This window comes from Bison bison, unplaced genomic scaffold (genome assembly GCF_000754665.1).
Source record: "Bison bison bison isolate TAMUID 2011002044 unplaced genomic scaffold, Bison_UMD1.0 scf7180017864163, whole genome shotgun sequence".
Lineage (NCBI taxonomy): Eukaryota > Metazoa > Chordata > Mammalia > Artiodactyla > Bovidae > Bison > Bison bison.
Window position 1 is genome coordinate 9,046,508 of NW_011494735.1, and position 5,703 is coordinate 9,052,210.

The window sequence follows — 5,703 nt, forward strand, 5'->3', positions numbered from 1 at the left end:
AGATCAGCCCTGGGATTTCTTTGGAAGGAATGATGCTAAAGCTGAAACTCCCGTACTTTGGCCACCTGATGCGAAGAGTTGACTCATTGGAAAAGACTCTGATGCTGGGAGGGATTGGGGGCAGGAGGAGAAGGGGACGACAGAGGATGAGATTGCTGGATGGCATCACTGACTCGATGGACGTGAGTCTGAGTGAACTCCGGGAGTTGGTGATGGACAGGGAGGCCTGGCGTGCTGCGATTTATGGGGTCGCAAAGAGTTGGACACGACTGAGCAAGTGAACTGACTGAACTAACTGTATGCTGGAAATATTTTATGATAATAATAAAATGTGTCTAGGATTTGGAGAAGAGAAAAGCATTCCAAGTAGAAAAGAAAGTATGAGTGAAAGCACAGAATCCTGAAATTCAGGTGAGGTGTCTCCAACAGAGGGCTTCCCCAGTGGTGCAGTTGTAAAGTATTCTTGTCTGGAGAATCCTATGGACAGAGGAGCCTGGTAGGCTGCAGTCCACAGTGTCACAAAGAGTTGGACATGACTGAAGCGACTTAGCACATGCACATCTTCGATAGAAGGTAAGCGTCAGAAAATTAAGCTGTGGCAGATCATGCGGGACACTAAGCGTTCCTGAAGAAGAGGTCTGCAGGCATGGGACATCCCTGGAGGTTTCTGATGAACAATATATAACCAGAGAAGTAGATTAAGAATGGAACTCTGGGAGAGAACTGCAAGATGTGGAGAGCCCAGATTTGGAAGGCTCTTATAATAATGACTCAAGTGAAAATATGGTAGCCTCCCTAAGACCCATAACATCCTGATTTGCTCCCTTGTTCTGCTCGTTTGCATCCCCTATTTTTATTTTTTAAAAATCCATTTCTACTGGGCAGTGATATTTCCTCCTTCCTATCCTATATTCTTTGCAGTCTCATCAACTATTTTGTAGACAAGTCTCATCCAACTATATTTTCTGTAAATGAACAGACAGTAAACATTTTATGCTTTGCAGGCCATGCAGTCAATGTTGTAACTATTCAGTTCTGTTGCAGGGAGAAAGGCAGCCACAGACAATACAAAATATATTGGTGAGACTGAATTTCCCTAAAACTTTATTTATAGACACTGAAATTGAAATTTCAGATAAATATTCTTCTTTTGATTTTTCAACATTAAAAAAATGTAAAAACCATTCATAGTTTTCACACTGTATAAAAATAAACTGTAAATTACAGAAATGCAAAACAAAACCTAATGAGATATCATTCCTCACCCTTTGATGGCTATAATCAAAAAGACAAATAATAACACATGTTGGCAAGAATATGCAGAAGCTGCAACCCTCATACATTACTGTGAGAATTATAAAATTCTCAGCAGCCTTGGAAAACAGTTTGGCCGTTTCTCAAACATCTAAGCAGGGAGTTATATATGATCTAGCAATTCCACTCCTACGTATATACCCAAGAGAAATGAAAGTATATGTCCACACAAAACACTGTACACAAATGTTCATGGCAGCATTATTCATCATAGTCAAAATGTGGAAACATCCATTTCATTCTTTCGGCAGTAAGAAAGAAAGCAGCATTGCTGTGCCACAACCTGGATGAATCCTGAAAACGTGCTAAGTGAAAGAAGCCAGTTGCAAAAAAACCACCAATTGTATGATTCCACTTATAAGAAACGTCCAGAATACACACATCTATAGACAAAAAACAAAAAAGAATATGAGAGCTGGCAGGTTTTGGCGACAGGGAGAGGAACTGCTCATGGGTGAGGGTTTTCTGGGGATATGTGATGAAAATGTTATAAAATCAATTGTGGTAAAGATAGTGCAACTCAATAAATACACCAAAAAACCCACTGAACTGTACACTTTGAAAGGGCAACTGCAGGGCATGTGAATTATATCTCAATAAAGCTGTTAAAACGTAAATAATGGGCTGCAGGCTAACTGGTCCCGCAGGTGGCAGTTTTCCAGCCTCTGCAGTAGACACCGGGTGAACTGGCTGCTCTCAGAAGCTTACTAGTAGACTCGGCTATTTCAACTTGGAAAATTCAGTTCAGGAGAGCTGGAAGATAACTAGACAGGCTTTTGTTCTTGGGTCCTGCTGATGAGGCAGTCTATAAGTCTCACAGATGTGTGATATAAGCAACGATGAATTTCCGTTTATAAAGTCAGGAATTTAGCCCACACGCTCAGATACACTCAGATTCTTTGTGGTTTCCAACAGAGTGGTCCTGCAAAGCCACTAGGCTTCGAGGACCTTCACCTGGTCCCAGATGAGCTGCCCAGGCAAGTATTTTGTCCTTCTTTATTCCTATAGACCAGCTGTCTGCTTAGCTTAAATTCTCCAGCGTCCCATGATTAAAAGACAAAGCTTTGGGACTTCCCTGGTGGTCCAGGAGCTAAGACTCCACGCTCCCAATGCAGGGAGTCCAGGTTTGATCCCTGATTAGGGAACTAGGTCACACATGCCACAACTAAAGATCCCATGTGCCACAACCAAGACCAGGAACAATTAAGTAAATAAATAAACAAAAACAAAGCTTTCTCTCCTTACCTCTTTAGAGGGGCAATGTGAGGTGTGACGGTAAATTTAATCTAAATTTTTCTTCTTATAATTAGAGTCTTGGCCAAGGCAACTGCTTAGATAGTTTCTGTACTGTAACTGTGGCACTACACATTCATTCCACAAATATTTATTTAGTAGGTATGTGTCAGGCACTATTCCAACCACTAGAGATACAGTTATAAACAAGAAATTAAAAACCCCTGACTTCAAGGCATGGCATTTATATTCTAATAAATTAAAGTCTCCTCTTCTTTTATCTGCATCTTTCCATCATGAATTACTGTATTATGAATTAATCTTGATTAAGACTCCTATACTTCAAGAGAAGTCATTTCACTTCTCCCTCTGTTTCTAGACAGGACAGATCTATACTCATCCACAGCGAAGTCCTGTGAATTCTGTCCACAATAGAATTTCAAAACACATACTTCTTCCCATCTTTACTAGTCCAAACCAAGATCATTAACACCTATGTTACAGCAATAGCTTTTTTAGGGGTCTTCTGAATCTTTAATTTCTCCACAGTTACTTTTAAAATAATAAAATCTGATTATATCCTTTTTATTTAAAACTTTCCAATAGCTTTTTCATTTTTCTTAGGATTAAGTCCAAAATATATAACCTAGCCCATAGTGGCGTTACATGTCCTGGTCCCTACCTACCTCCCCTCAAATCACTCTACCCTTGGCTCAAAATTTTCCCACCACATTGGTCTTCTCTCTTTTTTTCCCATCCTTCCCCACCCCGTTTTCTCTTTATCTGGAGTATGCCAAGCCCCTTCATACCTCATTCATACTTGTATTCACAAAATTCAGCTTCACTTTCTCAGTAAAGCTACCTTCGACTCCACTCTATCATAGACTTTGAGTTATTAGACAAATAAATTATGTTATTATTTACTTAATAAATGCCATCTCCAGTAGACTATGAGCTCCTTACAGGGGCCTTATATCATTTGCTTATGATTATATCTCCTTACCTAGCTCAGGATCTGGCTGATCACAGATGCTCAACAGATGTTTTCAATAAGAAATGGATATTCTGAAAAACATCAATTAAGACAGGAAGACTATGAAATTACTTTAAAAATGTAAAAGTATTTTAAGTACATACATTATAACTTAGAATAAAGAGAATGAGAAGAAGGATAGAAATATGATTAGAAAAGAAGGAAATGAGTTGGGGAGAGAGTGACAAAAAGAGAGGACATAGAGTCACGGCTCTAAGCAAGAGAAGAAGCGTGGTAAAAACAGAATTTCATTTAAAATAAAAACTGGTGAGGGTGTGACTGAAGCATCATTTATTTTAGGAATAATGCTTTTACGAGACTTGGAAAGTTATAATTTAGGACTGCTACTCAGGTAGCGGTCAGAATAAAGACCATCTCAAATTTTTGAAAAGGACAGTTTTTTCCACTTCTTTGCATCTTTTGTCTTAAATCTTAGAATCTTCTGAATGAGATATTACACGCCTTCCTCAGGAGAACTAGAAGTTTTAGGAAATAAAACACATAGTGGTGTGCCTGCTTTTAAGAGGGAAGCTTTCACTTCACTTCCAGCCTTAATTCTTGGATAATCTGTGCTTCATCTCCTCTCTCTCCAACCTCTGCATGTGGTGGTAGCTAACTATTTAAAAACGGGAGAGAATATTTAGTTTTATTATTAAGTGTCAAGACAAGGTCATTTGTAGAAAAAATGTTTACTAATATGCAGAAAGCACAGCTCCAAAAGTCTCCATGAAGACCTTTGCCCTACATGTAAATGGATAAATGGATGGAAATGGCAACTTTAAGTGACACAGGTGAGAACAACAGAACTGAATGATCAGAGGAATTAACATTTAATGATACACACATACTTAGGGAAAAAACACTCAAAAGATCTCTGAGGAACACAAGATATAAATTTTAATGATGTTACTAAAAGAACTAAACAAGTCCATCATCATTTAAAACACAGGGAGAGTCCTTTTGTCTTAACGAGGGCTCCAATCTTTTACAGAATTGACTAGAAAGAAAATGTTGACAAATACAACTCCAATCTATTTGGGAGTTTAAATAGTGTCCATTTATGAGAACAACATTTATATTCTATTAAGAAAACTGATAAAATTTTCTGGGGTTTACAGTACAGCATTAGTAAAATTGAATACCATAATTATTTCAACAATTAATTACTGAGTTCCTACTTTTGCATTCCAGCTGAGTTATTTCAAATCCTAAGCAACGATGCTGTTAAAATGCTGCACTCAATATGCCAACAAATATGGCAACTCAGCAGTGGCCAGAGGACTGGAAAAGGTGAATTTTCGTTTCAATCCCAAAGAAGGGCAACGCCAAAGAATGTTCAAACTACCACACAATTGCAGACATTTCACATGCTAGCAGAGTAATGCTTAAAATTCTCCAAGCCAGGCTTCAACAGTATGTGAACTTACAGATGTTCAAGCTGGGTTTAGAAAAGGCAGAGGAACCAGAGATCAAACTGCCAACATCCACTGGATCATAGAAAAAGCAAGAGAATTCCAGAAAAACATCTACTTCTGCTTCATTGACTATGCTAAAGCCTTTGACTGTGTGGATCACAACAAACTTGAAAAATTCTTATAAAAGAGATGGGAATACCAGACCATTTTACCTGCCTCTTGAGAAACCTGTATGTAGGTCAAGAAGCAACAGTTAAAACTGACATGGAACAATGGACTGGTTCCAAATTGGGAAAGGAGTACATCAAGGCTGTATATTGTCACCCTGCTTATTTAACTTATATGTAGAGTGCATCATGCAAAATGCTGGGCTGGATGAAGCAAATGCTGGAATCAAGACTGCCGGGAGAAATATCAATAACCTCAGACATGCAGATGACACCACCTTAATGTCAGAAAGCAAAGAGGAACTAAAGAGCCTCTTGATGAAGCTGAGAGAGGACAGTGAAAAAGCTGGCTTAAAACTCAACACTCAAAAAACGAAGATCATGGCATCCAGTCCCATCACTTGATGGCAAATAGATGGGGAAATAGTGGAAACAGTAACAGACTTTATTTTCTTGGGCTCCAAAATCACTGCAGATGGTGACTGCAGCCATGAAATTAAAAGACGCTTGCTCCTTGGAAGAAAAGCTATGACAAACCTAG

The 5,703-nt window shown here is 38.7% G+C and overlaps 1 long non-coding RNA gene across 1 annotated transcript in view; it reads right to left on the bottom strand.

Annotated features, from left to right (window-relative positions):
* Positions 1 to 5,703, bottom strand: part of LOC104989803 — a 29,342-nt gene that overhangs the window by 5,168 nt on the left and 18,471 nt on the right. Inside the window, exon 2 of the long non-coding RNA XR_825420.1 lies at positions 3,551 to 3,612. This is a non-coding gene — a long non-coding RNA (uncharacterized LOC104989803). The remainder of the gene's footprint in view (positions 1 to 3,550; positions 3,613 to 5,703) is intronic.